This window comes from Lynx canadensis, chromosome D4 (genome assembly GCF_007474595.2).
Source record: "Lynx canadensis isolate LIC74 chromosome D4, mLynCan4.pri.v2, whole genome shotgun sequence".
NCBI lineage: Eukaryota > Metazoa > Chordata > Mammalia > Carnivora > Felidae > Lynx > Lynx canadensis.
The window spans coordinates 2,537,879-2,554,624 of record NC_044315.2 but is presented as its reverse complement, the minus strand read 5'-3'; the positions used below and the strand labels follow the sequence as shown (position 1 = coordinate 2,554,624).

The 16,746-nt window shown below is 44.3% G+C and overlaps 1 pseudogene; it reads left to right on the top strand.

Moving 5' to 3' along the window:
* Positions 1–14,927, top strand: part of LOC115499927 — a 74,794-nt pseudogene extending 59,867 nt beyond the window's left edge.
* Positions 14,928–16,746: the final 1,819 nt, after the last annotated feature.

Genomic DNA, 16,746 nt, shown 5'->3' with positions numbered 1-16,746 from the left:
ATGTAAATGCATGCATGATACTAAGCATATATATGCATGTGCAGACACAGGCTTAGAAAAGTGATCGGGAGGACATTCGCTACCGTGTCTGGGTAGTACGTTCGCAGGTGACTTCTTAGTATCCGGCGTCATCCAGTTTGGGTACAAGCAGTAGGCAGCAGTTTTAGAACAAAAAGACAGGATACAGAAAGTGCTTGTAACTTTAATTCGTATTTAGAGAAAATCATGTCGTATTTTGAAACCTGACTTTAAGGAAAATTTTGGCCGTGCCACCATCTTCGTTCCATAGAGGTTCAGTGACAGGGCAACGACCATAAAAATGCGCCCGTGTCCAAACAATGTCTGGGCAGTTGGTATCACAAGCTGGTACTTCTCCAAAACATTTCTCAAAACCGTGCTGAGGGCCAGGGGGAAAAGAAAATGTGGCTCTTTTAGAGGACTCTTTTTCCAAATAAAGGCTTTGATTTATAAAAGGATATTATAAGAATTCACATCATCATTTTGAGCAGCAGTCGGTTTCTTGACAAATATACCTCCCGGGAGAAGAGTTTTGCCTTATAATCAACCCAGAAAGTAACAGCACGTGAAAGACAGAGCCACGTGGCAGCCGCAGTGATAAGCAGGCCAGCGGTGCGGGACGTGGTTTCAGGTCCACCCGGTGGACATGGCAGGGGTGGGTGAGGGCGCCGAAACGGGGAAATGTCCACACCGAGGCCACGTCTCCCAGCCGTGCACGACTTTGGGGGTGTGTCGAAGCCGGTCCTGGAACTCAGTGAGGCTGCCTGCAAGGCTGGCCCCTTCCAAGGCCATGCATGCCGCTCCAGGACAGGCTTCTGTCTGGGCACGTGGAGGGCGGCATCCACGCCCGGACTCCTGCGCTGCCCCCTTCTGGGGGCTCTGTGAAGTCACAGCTGTTTTCCTAATCACTTTCTCCCTCTCGCTCTCTATGTGTACAGGGGAACTCTCCAGAGGTCACACGACGAGGGGTATCACGACAGAGGCCACACAATGAGGGGTATCACGACAGAGGTCACACGACGGGGAGTATCACTGAAGGCAGAAGGAGATTCTTAACGAACAGGCACTGAAGGACCTTTAATAGGCAGGCGTTAAAAATATTTGCAAATGTAAAATGATGTCCCTCTTTCTCACCAAATTTTTTATTTTTATTAAATTAGTTATTTTTGTTAAAAGATGTCATCTATTTTAGCACGTAATAGTTTATCATTTTATTATACATAAGTTAATATACGTCCATTTCTTTAATTTTTTTTTAATTTTTTTTTTAACGTTTATTTATTTTTGAGACAGAGAGACACAGAGCATGAACGGGGGAGGGGCAGAGAGAGAGGGAGACACAGAATCTGAAACAGGCTCCAGGCTCTGAGCAGTCAGCACAGAGCCCGACGCGGGGCTCGAACTCACAGAGTATGACACCGTGACCTGAGCCGAAGTCGGCCACTTAACCGACCGAGCCACCCAGGCGCCCCGAATTTTTAAAATGACAAATATCTATAGCCATAACCTGCATGAACAAAAATCGGTGGGACCCTCGATAATCTTCATGAACAGAAAACTGGCCTGACACCAAACCTTTGAGTACCACTCTCAGTAGGAGTAACAACTTCGACTACCGCTCTTAGCAGGAGTAACGACAAAGTGATTTGTAGTGGGCTCGTTTTACCTGGCCCTGAGTGGGCAAGGTGTTGGGGGACAGGTGCGGTGGCTTCCCAGGGAGGCGACGGCCCGGCCCGACCTCTCCCAGAAGCCCCCTCTCCCGCACATTCTGGTCAGGGCGCCGCAGACAGGCCTGCCTGCGGCAGCCGCGTGTCCCTCACTCACGGCCCTCGCCTGGTGGCTCACCCCACGGGCACCGCTGCTGCCCTCTCCCCCCGCACCCCGTCAGCAGGCCTGACTCCTGCGCCAGAGGCGTGTGTCCAGCTCGCCGATGAAAGGCCCTGACCTCCAGCTGCACGTCCCGTGGCCCGACACAGAGACAGCCGCCTCGGCCCACGGCCCCACAGCCGCACAGGTCCCCGTAACAGCCACTCCTCGGGCCACCCAGGGCGGCAACCAGGACCCGGCTCAGGGAGGGAAGAAGAGCACGCACAGACACAGGAAGGCGTGGATGGAGGTCCCCGGGAAGACAGGATGACCTCCTCACAGTGAGATTATGCCTTTTCGATTTGGGCTTCTGAAGTCGCCTATCCCTCCACAGGCTGAGGGTCGCACGCGGGGCCGTGTCGCTCAGGAGAGGTGCGAGGCAGGGCTCATTTGAAACCATGGCTCTGGCCTTCAGGCCCGGAAACACGCCTGCTGGCGGGTCACGAAAGTTGGGGAGAGGGTGCTTGTGGGGTTGCTCTGGGCATCTGTGCAGGACACGCGGCCTCGGTGGGGAAGAAAGCTTCACGTGCACGTCTACGACGTCTATGCTCTGCCTTCCAGCCACTCCCTCCCTTGTTTTCACTTACCCTCCATGTGACCAGCACGGATTCTGTGGGCAAATGCATACACGTTTCTATTTGAGGAACGTATTGGTTACCTATCGCAGCATAACAACTTACCCCAGAACGGAGTGGCTGAAACCAGATGCTAGCAACTCACAAAGTCGTCTCTGAGAGTCAGGAGTCTTGGAACGACTCAGCGGGGTCTCTTTGACTTAGGGTCTCTCGGCCAGGGCTGCGGTCATCGGAGGCCTTGAACGGCTGGAGGGTCTACTTCTAGGAAACAGCCACTCCGAAGTTCAATCAGATGGCTACCAGCCAGAGGCCTCATCATGTGGAATTCTCCACAGGATAGCAGATGGTGACAAGGTGGCTGGCTTTCCCAGAATAAGTGGTCACCAGTGATCTTTTATAGCCTAATCTCAAGTGATACGACACCACTCCTGCCACATCCTACTGGCCACATAGAACAATACACTATACAACTGTGTGATGACAAGCACGCAGGGCACGAATCCCACAAGGCGGGATCCCTGGGGACCATCATGGAGGCAGCTATTACAGGGAATCCTTCACCTTATGGCCTAGGGAGAGACTGGACAGTGAGGGCATCATCTTCAAGCAAAACAAGTAATTACCGTTTATATTCACACATTAATGACTTCCTTCACTTGATTTTCATGGGAAAAATACTGTGACATCAGCAAGGGAATATTATCATTTCTATTTTGCAGATAAGGAAAATAAAGCAAAAGAGATCTTTGGCTTGCCCAAAGTCATCAGGCGACGATGCACCAACTGGGTCTAGAACTCTCAGCCGACTGGGTTTCCCCCTCTTCTTCCCCATCACAGAGCGAGGCAACAAGAGCCCAGGACACAGCCCCCTCCCACGGAAAAGGAAGAAGAATGGCCTGCAGGCAGCAGATACAGAAGGAGAGCTCCTACACTGCAGTGAGCAGTTTTCAAACAATGCCCGCTCTCCCTGCCCCAACAAGGGGAAAATGGTACCATCTTTGACCACTTCATATGTGCACAAAAATTTTGGACAGAATTTTCCCAATTTTGAATTTTTATCCTAAAAACTTTCCTAAAATCTGCAACCTGGTGTCAACTGTCTAGCAAGAGCTGGCAGCAAATGACAGAAAAGCCAGACCCAGTGTGCCTGGGTGGCTCAGTCGGTTTAAGCATCCAACTTCGGCTCAGGTCATGATCTCACAGCTTGTGAGTTCAAGCCCGGCATTGGGCTCTGTGCTGATGGCTCAGAGCCTGGAGCCTGCTTCAGATCTCTCTCTCTCTCTCTCTCTCTCTCTCTCTCTCTCTGCCCCTCTCCGCTTCTGCACTTGCGCGCTCTCTCTCTCTCTCTCAAAAATAAATAAACATTAAAAAAGAAAGAAAGAAAGAAACACCAGACCTAGCAGGATATTTAGTCAAATGCCTTGTGGGTATTTTGTGATGTCTTTTCACGTGTGCTTGAGATCACTCCATGTTATGCAAATACATATTCCTGTATATTTGACTAAACACACTGGTGTTTCCAGCGGTTCCCCAAGGAGTCCAAGACCCTCCAGAGGTCCGCTTCCTGAACAAGGTCGCTACCACTGAAGATGAGACCCAACCCAGCTTGACACCTCTCCTGCATAATAAGATGCTGGTCTGTGGCTTCCTTGAAAACATTGTTGGGAGAAATTTAAGACATTCTTCCCCAGAAGAATACAGATTGGGGAAACATCTGCCCAGCACCCCCCCTCCCCAAGCCAGCTTAACTTTTCTCCTCTCAGTGAGCCAATGAGGAAGGGGACGATCCTCTTGCCACCTGGGGATCCGTTATCTTCCTCTCGAGGTGTCACGTGAGCCTGGCATCAGCAACCCCTACGGGCTATCAGCTCCTCCAGGACAGGAATCCTGCATCCTTAGCTCCACACAACAGCTAGGCACGGAAGTAACGCCTCGTTCGGAAGTCTCTGGAAGCCTGATCCCATTTCCCAAGCTTTCTCATTACGGCCTTTCTCAGTCAGGATTCCACAATACAATTAGCCTACAGACATGTGGTCTGAAGGGACTATTTTCTCAATTTTCCCAAGAATGCTCTGTAGCTAGGGTCACTGTAGAAGGGGAAGAGGTAAAGCTAATTTACGGTGTATGTTGGTTGACTTGGGGAAACGGGCTTTATTCTAGCAAGCATCCTTGTTGAGAAGAGTCCACTGAGGTTTCCCAGCTAACCTGGCTTGTGGTAGGAGCCCACAGGGGGGTGGGGTCTCGGCTCTGCCTGGGAAGGACCATCGAGCCACACTCGAGCCCCCACAGTGAGCACAAAACCTAAACTCCACAAGCACGGAAAGTGAATCCATGCTCGCCAAAGACTAGGGGTGAAGGGGTGGGGAGGACTACATGTGGCCACAAGGGACTCTTCTGAGGCGGTGGAAATGTTCTAAAATTGGGTAATAGTGGTGATAGTTGCACAACTCTATAAATAAACTAAAAATCACTGGAGCATACACTTAAAACGAGTGAAATTTTATGGTATGTGAATTCTATCTTAAAAAAGCATTGTAAAAAAGAATCTATTTACCCATAAATATCTACTGTAGGGACACTAAGCAAACAGATGTGAAAGGAAAGAGCTCAGGATGAAGTGAACCACAGACTGACTTAGCGCCAGAGTCACACCATTGCCAAGAACAAAGATGGTGAACACAGTCACGTAGTAAAGAGAGACTTTTTAATGTTCCCTCTTCAGTGGTTTCCTCCCCACATCCTATAAACGTGTTCAATTAAAAACAAACACCAACTCATCTTTGACAAAGCAGGAAAGAACATCCAATGGAAAAAAGACAGCCTCTTTAACAAATGGTGCTGGGAGAACTGGACAGCAACATGCAGAAGGTTGAAACTAGACCACTTTCTCACACCATTTACAAAAATAAACTCAAAATGGATAAAGGACCTAAATGTGAGACAGGAAACCGTCAAAACCTTAGAGGAGAAAGCAGGAAAAGACCTCTCTGACCTCAGCCGTAGCAATCTCTTACTCGACACATCCCCAAAGGCAAGGGAATTAAAAGCAAAAGTGAATTACTGGGACCTTATGAAGATAAAAAGCTTCTGCACAGCAAAGGAAACAACCAACAAACTAAAAGGCAACCAACGGAATGGGAAAAGATATTTGCAAATGACATATCGGACAAAGGGCTAGTATCTAAAATCTATAAAGAGCTCACCAAACTCCACACCCGAAAAACAAATAACCCAGTGAAGAAATGGGCAGAAAACATGAATAGACACTTCTCTAAAGAAGACATCCAGATGGCCAACAGGCACATGAAAAGATGTTCAGCGTCGCTCCTCATCAGGGAAATACAAATCAAAACCACACTCAGGTATCACCTCACGCCAGTCAGAGTGGCCAAAATGAACAAATCAGGAGACTATAGATGCTGGAGAGGATGTGGAGAAACGGGAACCCTCTTGCACTGTTGGTGGGAATGCAAATTGGTGCAGCCGCTCTGGAAAGCAGTGTGGAGGTTCCTCAGAAAATTAAAAATAGACCTACCCTATGACCCAGCAATAGCACTGCTAGGAATTTACCCAAGGGATACAGGAGTACTGATGCATAGGGGCACTTGTACCCCAATGTTCATAGCAGCACTCTCAACAATAGCCAAATTATGGAAAGAGCCTAAATGTCCATCAACTGATGAATGGATAAAGAAATTGTGGTTTATATACACAATGGAATACTACGTAGCAATGAGAAAAAATGAAATATGGCCTTTTGTAGCAACGTGGATGGAACTGGAGAGTGTAATGCTAAGTGAAATAAGCCATACAGAGAAAGACAGATACCATATGGTTTCACTCTTAGGTGGATCCTGAGACACTTAACAGAAGACCATGGGGGAGGGGAAGGGGAAAAAAAAAGTTATAGAGAGGGAAGGAGGCAAACCACGAGAGACTCTTAAAAACTGAGAACAAACTGAGGGTTGATGGGGGGTGGGAGGGAGGGGAGGGTGGGTGATGGGCATTGAGGAGGGCACCTTTTGGGATGAGCACTGGGTGTTGTATGGAAACCAATTTGTCAATAAATTTCATATATATATATATAAAATAAATAAATAAATAAATAAATAAATAAATAAATAATAAAAACAAACAAAAAGCTTCTCTCAAAACTACTCACCCTCCTAGGCACCGCACACCTACTTCCAGTCACGGCCAAGCTTCTCAACGTCTCTGTTTTCAATTCCTACTGATCCATGAGTTCATTTATGCAACAAGTATGTAGCAAACGTCTATCCTGTGACCAAACATTTGCTCAGTATGTAAATTAATAAAATACAGAACATAGTCTCTCTTAAGAAACTCATTCCTGAGTGATGAAAGCAAAAATTGTTAGGGTAAGGAACTCCACAAATCCACATCTGCATAAAAATCAATGGAACAAAAAAGAGGCAGAATAAACTCCTTTGGAACTCTGGAATCTGCCCCAAACCTTGTGGTAACCTGGGGGGCATTCATTCCAGAAAAATGCCTGAATCTCTGTAAGCAACATTTCAACTTACCCTAGCCCCGCAGGGTAAGTACCGCAGGACTCAAATGAGTGTTAGCCTTTAAAATAACAGAGGGGCGCCTGGGTGGCTCAGTCAGTTGGGTGGCCGACTTCGTCTCAGGTCATGATCTTGCAGTCTGTGAGTTTGAGCCCCGCATCAGGCTCCATGCTGACGGCTTGGAGCCTGGAGCCTGCTTCAGATTCTGTGTCTCCCTCTGTCTCTGCCCCTTCCCCATTCGCATTCTGTCTCTCTCTTTCAAAGGTGAATAAATCTTTTAAAAAAAGAATAAATTTTAAAAAATAAAATAAAATAAAATAACAGAGTACATCCTGGGATGGGCACCAGAGGGGGCAGAATGGACCTTACTTGAAAAGAATTGCCATTATTTGATCTGTTTGGAGATTTCTTGGAAGACATGCTCAGAGGGCTTGGGTTTCTGGCCTAATGATAAAGCTGCTATCTGGGAGTCACTTGTTGAAAACCTTTCCAGGCATATGTTTTAGTCACTGATGCATGAGGCAGTGGCTAATGGATCACAAATACATTGGCCAAAACGGCAGGGCATAAAGACTAGGGAATAAGGAGCTTTGGGGACTAAGGGCTGTGAAAAGCTCCCACATATTTCTGGGAATCTAGAAGACCACATGCATGCCCAAGGCTACCTACAGGCTCAGGAGAGATTGTAAGCTCTCACCTGTGGCTGACCCTGAGGCTCTGGGAAAGCTAAGTGTTGACGCTATGCCCAACACCAGCCCCTCAGCAAACACTGGGAGTTGGGGGGGGGGGTTGTTTGTTTTTTGTCCTGGTCATTTAAAGAATCTCTGCTAAATCATTAGCTGACCACTAAGCTAACGGGGCAGACAGTTCAGCGGCCATACGTGACAAAGAATACAGATTTACAAAATTCATTCAGAAAAGTCACTAAACAACCACTACCCACTACTACAATAAGAAGCAAGAACAAAACCTGGGGAAGGGGGAGAGTGCGAAGCTGTCACGCTGTAATATACAAAACGTAAAGTTTTCAACAAAAAATTATGAGGCATGCCAAGAAACAAGAAAGTATGGCCCATACACAGAGGGACAGGAATCAGTCAATAAGAACTCACTGAAAAAGTCCAGATGTTGGACTTACTATTACTAGCATAAAATCAGCTATTTTAAATATGCTCAAAGAGATAAAGGAAACACTGTGTGATAAAAACTAGAGTATGGGAATGATGGCCCATCAAATAAAGACTATCAATAAAGAGAAAGAAATTATGAAAAGAAGCCAACTGGAAATTCTGGAGCTAAAAAGTACGATAACTGAAATGAGAGATTCAGCAAAAGAGTTCCATAGCAGATTTGAACAGGCAAAAGAACGAATCCGTAAATTTGAAGATAAGAAAGACAATTAGGCATATCCAGTCTGAGGAACAGAAAAAAACAGAAGAATGAATACAAATTAACAAAACCTCAGCTATTTGGAGGACACCATCAGGCACACCAATATATGTCTATTGAGACTCAGAAGGAGGGGAAAGAGAGAGGGTCAAAAGTTTATCATGAGAAACAATAGCTGAAAATTTCCCAAATTTGATAAAAGACATGAATTTATCTACCAATTTGCTCAACAAGACCCAAACAGGATAAATTCAAAGACAGCCACACCAGATATACCATAAAACCAGAGACAGAGACTCCTGAAGCATGAGAGGACAGACTCATCACGGGTAAAACATCCACAATAAGGACGGTTAACAGCTGATGTATCATCAGAAAGCAGAAAGGCCATGGGATAGTGAGATAATGTACTCAAAGTACTGGAATTTAAACACTGAAAAGCAAGAATTCTGTATCCAGCCAAACTGTCCTTCAGAAGTGCAGGGTAAGATTTCTGGTTTCTGATGAACCTAGAAGCTATCACTCCTATCTTCACAAGAAGAAACTGAAAATCAACAACTATTCTTGGGCCCATCAGAGAATTGAGGTCATGGGGCAAAGCACTGCTCAAAAAGTTTGGGGAGATGGGCAGGAGCCATACCAGCTTCCGAGGCTCGGAGAAAAATCACCTCCTGCTTATGGCAGGATGAAGAGAAAGTAGCAATTCTGAAACACACCCGGGTACCTGTCCTTTCACAGCCTGTCCTGGGAAGAAACTATTTCACCAAAGCCTAACTTATTGGATCTTCCAAAGCCTATCACCTGGGGGAAAGAAAACACACAACCACAGCCACCTCTAGCCTTCCACAGAGAAACGGGAATATCCAAACTGTGGGGGTAAGCTTAGGAGTCCCCCGGGCTTACACCAATGAGTTAACAAGGCATAAAGACATACAAAGTCATAAAATGCTCACACCCGAGTTTGGGTAAACCAGATTGGCACTCCAAGAATAGGGCAAAGACACCCCAAGAATAGGGAGGCACAAAGGTGCCAGGAATAGGGAGGTGCAAAGGCACCCCCAAATAGGGAGGGGGTGCTAAGCCCCCAAAAATAGAGAGAGAGAGAGGCAAAGGCCTGAAATAGAAACGGCGCAAAGGTGCCCAATACACAGGAATAACAAGATTAGATATTCAGGGTGAAAGCACCCCGAATTTAGTACCATAGCAGAAAGCTGCTTTTATAGGAGAACAGGGCCAGGTTAGGTAAATTGGTGAATTGGACTTTGGACCACTGCGCTGCAGGCAAAGCAGCCCAGAGTGGAGATGGTTAACAAAAGAAAAGGTGGCTTATTAACCCTAAGGTTATTCCCCCTATCTGTCTCATCCCCTAGGCTGGCAAAGATAAACAGGCACAGTGCCTTCTGTCTGCTGTTAACAACCATCTACCCATCTGCCCAGCGCCTGGATTTTGTTTCATACTGACCCAAACCCCAAACACTGTATATCTTCAAAATCCTCTTTCCCCCCTCATATCCACAAGTTGATGTTCCTAGTTTACTTGCCTCTTTGTACATGCCCATCATGTTTGCAAGCCTTCTGATCTAAATAAATACGGAGCAAGGACCCTTATTCAGGGCTCTTGTCTTTTTCCCAGACATGAGCCATCTCTTGTTTTAATCCTGCATCTGCTCTTTTGCTAGACAAGAGAACTTTAGACTTAGAGTCTACGACACCAAATCAGTTACTTTTAGCCTGTCACATCTAAGAGGGTAAAAACCCAAGGAACACTTGTAGAAGTCATGGCCCAGGGGGGTACAGGCTCACTAAAAGACTGGGGTCTAGTCATAGGACTATAAAATGTTTCCCTTGTATAAGAACCAAAGAATACAATGGGAAGAATTGCATCTTTTAGATTTTATTTAAAAAGGGTCTCTAGGGGCCCCTGGGTGGCTCAATCGGTTGAGTGTCCAATTTTGGCTCAGGTCATGATTTCACGGCTCGTGAGTGTGAGCCCCGCATCAGGCTCTGTGCTGACAGCTCACAGCCTGGAGCCTGCTTGAGATTCTGTGTCTCCCTCTCCCTCTGCTCCTCCCCCACTTGCACTTTCTCTCTCTCAAAAAAAATAAACGTTTTAAAAAAATAATAAATTAAAAATAAATAAATATACAAATAAAGAGTCTCTAGGGAAACCAAAATACACAGGGGAGACAACAACAAGGACACAGAGGAACCATCAGCCTCTCACAGCTACAGTCACAGCACCCAGGAAGCACAGCCTGGCTCCAAGTCAGATAAGCTCCACACCAAACGCCCATTTACTGCAATTCCTTTCACCTGGGAAAACATGTCCAGCTTTCCACAAAAAATTACAAGGCACACGAAGGAGCAAAACAGAGCAGGTGTCAGAACCAGACTCACATGTGGAAGAGATGTTGGAACGAGCAGACTGGGAGTTCAAAACAGCTGATGCACGTAGAGTTCTAATGAAAATGGTGAACAACAAGCAAGAACAAATGGGCAATGAAAGTAGAGATGAAAACTATAAGAGTTTTTTTAAATAGTAGAAATCAAAAACAACACTATAAAAACAGTTAATCCACAGATCGGGGTGGCTAATGAAGGAGGAGACAATAATAAACTTGAAGAAATGCCAATAGGGAGTTCCAAAACTGCAATGCAAAAAGAAAAAAAAAAACTAATAACAGGATGGAATGGCCTATCCAAGATCTGTGGGATAATTACAAGAGGTAAACCATACCTATGATGGAAACACCAGAAGAGGAGAATGGGAGCAAGGAAGAGCAGAAAAATACTGAAGCCTTGGTGACAGAATTCTCCAAAATTAAGGACAGACACCAAACCACAAATCCAGAAAGCTAACAGTCCATCAAGCAGGATATGTACCTTAAAAAATCGACACCTAGGCATATCATATTCAAACTGCAGAAAGTCAAAGACAAAGAAAAAATGTTGGAAGAAGCTGAAAGGGGGTGGGGGAACACCTTACACACAGAAAAGCAAGAGAAAGAATGACACTGGACTTCCCTTCAGAAACCATGCAAGCGATAGAGAGGAGTAAAATATTTAAAGGGTTAAAGAAAAAACACACCAACCTAGAATTCTGTATTCAGCAAAACTACCCTTCAAAAAAAGGAGAAATATGGATCTTCTCAGACAAACAAAACTTGAGGGAATTTGGTAGCAATAGACCTGCCTTGCAAGAAGCATTAAAAGAGGATCATCAGAAAAAAAGAAAAATATAGGTCAGAAGCTCAGATCTACATAAAGAAAGGAAGAGTGTTACAGAAATATAAATGAAGGTAAAAATATAATATTTTATTTTTCTTATTCTTAATTGATATAAGAGAGTACAGTTTGTTCAAAATAATGATAGCAGCACCAAATTTGGTGACTATAGTTTGCTGCTCAGTGAAATGAATGGCAGAAATGTTATAAAGGATGGGGGGAGGGGGTGGGAGACTCCGTGTAAGGTCCTTGCACTACTCATGAAATAGCACAGTCTTATTTGACAGTCGATGTGGCTTAGTTGTAAACGCACATTGAAAACTCAAGGGCAACCACTAAGAAAAGTAACAAAGAAGAACAATTGATATGCTGAGAAGGACAATTAAATCATATAAGCGTTCCATTAAAACTAGAGAATGCAGGAAAAAAGTGGAAGACAAAGGAACAAAGAACAAAAGCAACAAATGAAAACAAATATGGTCAATATTAATCAAACTATTTAAATTATCCTTTCTAAAAAATTTTTTAACGTTTGTTTTTGAGAAAGAGAGAGACAGAGTGTGGGGGAGGGGTGGCAGGGGCAGAGAGAGGGAGACACAGAATGTGAAGCAGGTTCCAGGCTCTGAGCTGTCAGCACAGAGCCCGATGCAGGGCTTGAACCCATGAACCGGGAGATCATGACCTGAGCCCAAGTCGGACTCTCAACCAACTGAGCCACCCAGGTGCCCCATAAATTACTCTTTTAAACATCAACGGTCAAAACATACCAAAAAAAAAAAATACAGAGGCTATTGAATTGGATTAAAAATAAGGCCCAACTACATGCTGTCTACAAGAAACCTATTCTAAATACAAAGACACAGATAAAATAAAAGTGAAGGGGTGGATAAAGATAAACCATGCTAACACTCACCGAAAGAAAGAAAACTAGTAGTAATAATTTCAGACAAAGCAGACATCAGAGCAAGTCAAATTATCAGGATAAAGAAGGGCATTCATTCTATGATGACCAAGTGGTCAATTCTCCAAGAAGACACAATAATCTTTAATGTGTGTGTACCTAAAAAGAGAGAGTCAAAATACATGAAGCAGAAACTAATAGAACTAAAAGAAATGAATGAGTCCACTACTGATCTTTGAGACACCTGCATGCCGCTGTCAGTAATGGACAGATCAGTGGGCAAAAAACCAATGAGGACATGGTTGAACTGAACAACACCATCAATCAACTGTACCTAATTGACATTTAAAGAATTCTTTACCAACAGCAGAATATATATCCTTCTCAGGCTCACATAGAACATGCACCAAGACAGACCACATTCTGAGTCATGAAACATACACGTTTGCTTTCTGACCGCAGTGGAACAAACTAGAAATCAGTAACAGAAGGAGAGCTGGAAAATCCCCAAATGCTTGGTGATGAAAAAACTCAGTGACACATGGGTCATAGCAGTGTCAAGACAAATTCTTTTTAATATTTTCAACTAAAAAATACAACTTATCAAAATTTGTGGGATGTAGGGAAAATAGTGCTTGGAGGAAAGTTTATATTGTTGCAAGCATACGCTAGAAAAGATGAAAGTTCTAAATCAATCATCTAAGCTTCCACCTTAGAAAACTGGAAAGAGAAAATTAAATCCAAAGTAATAAAGAAGAAGAGGAGTTACAAAATTACAGCAAAAATTTATGAAATTGAACAGAGACAATCAACAAAGAAAGTCAACGAAACCAAAAGCTGGGTTGTTTTTTTTTTAAATACCTAATACTTTTTTAAAAATTTATTTATTTTTGGGGCGCCTGGAAGGCGCAGTCGGTTAAGCGTCCGACTTCAGCCAGGTCACGATCTCGCGGTCCGTGAGTTCGAGCCCCGCGTCAGGCTCTGGGCTGATGGCTCAGAGCCTGGAGCCTGTTTCCGATTCTGTGTCTCCCTCTCTCTCGCCCCTCCCCAATTCATGCTCTGTCTCTCTCTGTCCCAAAAATAAATAAAAACGTTGAAAAAAAAAATTTAAAAAAAATTTATTATTTTGAGAAAGGGAGAGACAGAGCGCAAGCAAGGGAGGGGCAGAGAGCGAGAGAGTGAAGGCACAGAATCCGAAGCAGGCTCCAGGCTCTGAGCTGTTGGCACAGAACCTGACCTGGGGCTTGAACTCACAAGCTGTGAGATCATGACCTGAGCTGAAGTTGGACACTTAACCGACTGAGCCACCCAGGTGCTCCAAAAGCTAATTCTTTGAAAAGATTGATAAAATTGACAAACTTCTAGCCAAGCTACTTAAAAAAAAAAAAAAAAAAAAAAAAAAAAAAAAAGCAAAGAGACAAATTACTATTATCAAAAATAAAAGAAGGGCCATCACTACTGATCCTGTGGACGTTAAAAGGATGACAAAGGAATACTATGAACAACTCTATGGCCCTAAATTTAATCTCCCATATAAATGCATCAAATTCCTTAAAAGACAATTTATAAAACTCACACAAGAAAAATAGACAGGCACTGAAGCCCCGCCCCCTGCCACCCCAGCTGCCCGTAAGCAAAAGACGGCTGTGCCTCCCGTGTATGCACGTCTTGGCAAATCTGCCAGGATCGTCTTCACCAAGGGCTATGGATTTACCTTTCAAAAAAAAAAAAAACAGATCTGAAAACAAAATCTGAGAATGGCCTGGAATCTACCGGCTCAGGCTCAGCCAACCCTGAGGCCACCGAAGTGACAGGCAATCTGGAAACCAAGTACAGATGGACTAAATATGGTCTGACATTTGTGGAGAAATGGAATCTGACCACACGCTAGGCACCAACATTACCGTGGGAGATCACCTACACTGGGCGGAGGCTGTGGAGATGATAAATTTGAGGCAGGATACAGGCAGGAGCACATCAGCCTGGATTTCGACATCACCAGGCCTTCAATCCAGGGTGCTGTGTGCTGAGTTACCAGGGTTGGCTGGCTGGCCATCAGACAAATCTTGAGACCATAAATTCCCAAGGGACCCAGAGCAACTTTGCAGTTGGCTACAGGACTGAAGAATTCCAGCCTCGCATCAACGTTAATGACAGGACAGGGTCTGGAGGCTCTGTTTGCCAGAAGGTGAACAAGAAGTTGGACAGCAGGAAACAGTGACACTCACTTTGGAATACCAGCCAAGTATCAGATCGACCCTGAAACCTGCTTCCTGGTGAAAGGGAATGGCTCCAGCCTGATGGGTCCAGGGTACATCCAGATTGTGAAGCCGGGTATCAAACCAATGTCGTCAGCTCTGCCAGACAGCAAGAACATCAATGCCGGGCCACCAGCTTGGTCTGGGACTGGAACTTCCAGCATAAATGAATACCATACAATTGTTTGATTTAAAATTATTTTGCAGCATAGCTAACTTCGGAACTTAGCGTGCCTTTTAATATTGCACATCTGGATGCGATTTTGCCGAACACCATGTTAGACCTCCAAGTTAAAGATGATTCAGCTTGAAGGTGTTACCATTTCAAAGGTACATAAGAAATCTGATTCCAAAAACATCCTTTCACCTGTAGTCTTAGGGGGAACTCACAAAGTACGAAGGCACTTTGTAAATCCATATCGAGTACATGAATGAAATTGTGACTTTCTGAGACTCAAACCTGGGTTTCCCGCCCGAATGAGGAGAGGCTCCTTGTTTGATGCTGTGCACAAACTCATCTGAAAGGGGTTTCTAGGAAGAATCTTCATGACCTCTTTCTACCCTACTCCATCACCTCCTTGACACCAAAGCAGTCCATGGGGTACAGTCGAGTTTCTTCTATGCCATTTTGGGATAGAGAGGGTGGATGCGATGAAGGCGACGATTCAGGACTTAATCCTCTCTCTTGCTGGTTTGCTGCCCTCGCCCCAAGAGCTCCAACTGCAAGCTGGGAAGAGTGTCTGTCACTGCAGTCACATGGTGACAATCCCTGGGATCTAAATCTGACTTCCGCTGCACGGTCACCACTCGGCAGTTTAGAAGCTTATTGGTTTCATTGTCGTCTTCCCTTTTGTTTGGAGTTAGACTCCCCTTCAAATGCTTTAATTATCATCACTTAAAATAAAACTTGAATAAAATATTGACACAGAAGGAGAGCCTCAGGATGATCGCTGTCACCACTCCCATTCAACATAGTACTAGAAGTCCCGTCTAGAGCAATCAGGTAAGACAAAGAAGTCAAAGGCATTCCAATTGGAAAGGACAATGTAAAAATGTCACTATTTGCAAATGATATGATCTTATATATTGAAAACCCCAAAGACTCAACTAAAAAACTACTCAATCTAATCAATGCATTCAGTGAAGTTGCAGGATGTAAAATCAATACACAGAAACAAGTTGCATTTCAATATACTGACAAAGAAATAGCTGAAAAAAACAGAGAAAACTATCCCATTTACAATCGCATTAAAAACAATGAAATACCTAGGAATAAATTTAACCAAGGAAGTGAAAGATCCTTACAAGAAAACTACAAGGCGCGGGTGAAAGAAATCAAAGAAGACACAAACAAATGGCTCATGGATTGGAAGAGCTAATATTTAAAAGTCCATGCTACCCAAAGCCAGCTGTAAGTTCAGTGCCATCCCTATCAAATCGCCAAGGCATTTTTCACAGGAATAGAATAAACAATCTTAAAATTGGTATTGAACCACAAAAGGCCCCAAATAGCCAAAGCCATCATGAGAAAGAACAAAGGTGGAAGCATCATGCTCCCTGATTTCACACTACACTACAAAGCTGTAGTAATTAAAGCAATATGGTACTGGCACAAAAACAGATACACAGATACACGGAGCAGAACAGACAGCTCAGAATTAAGCCGTGTGTACGGTTAGTTAGTACTTGATAAGGCCCAAGAACATCCAATGGGGAAAGAACAGTTCTTCAACAAACGGTGTTGGGAAAACTGGTTAACTACATGGAGAAAAATGAAATTGGACCCCTATCTTACAATACTCACAAAAATTAACTCAAAATGGACCAGAAACTTAAATGGAAGACCTAATACTATAAAATTCCTGGAAAAAACATATACAAGCTCATTGACATTGGTCTTGGCAGTGATTTTTTTTGACATGACTCCAAATGGACAAACAACTAAGGACTAAATCAACAAGGGGGCTACATCAAACCTAAATGCT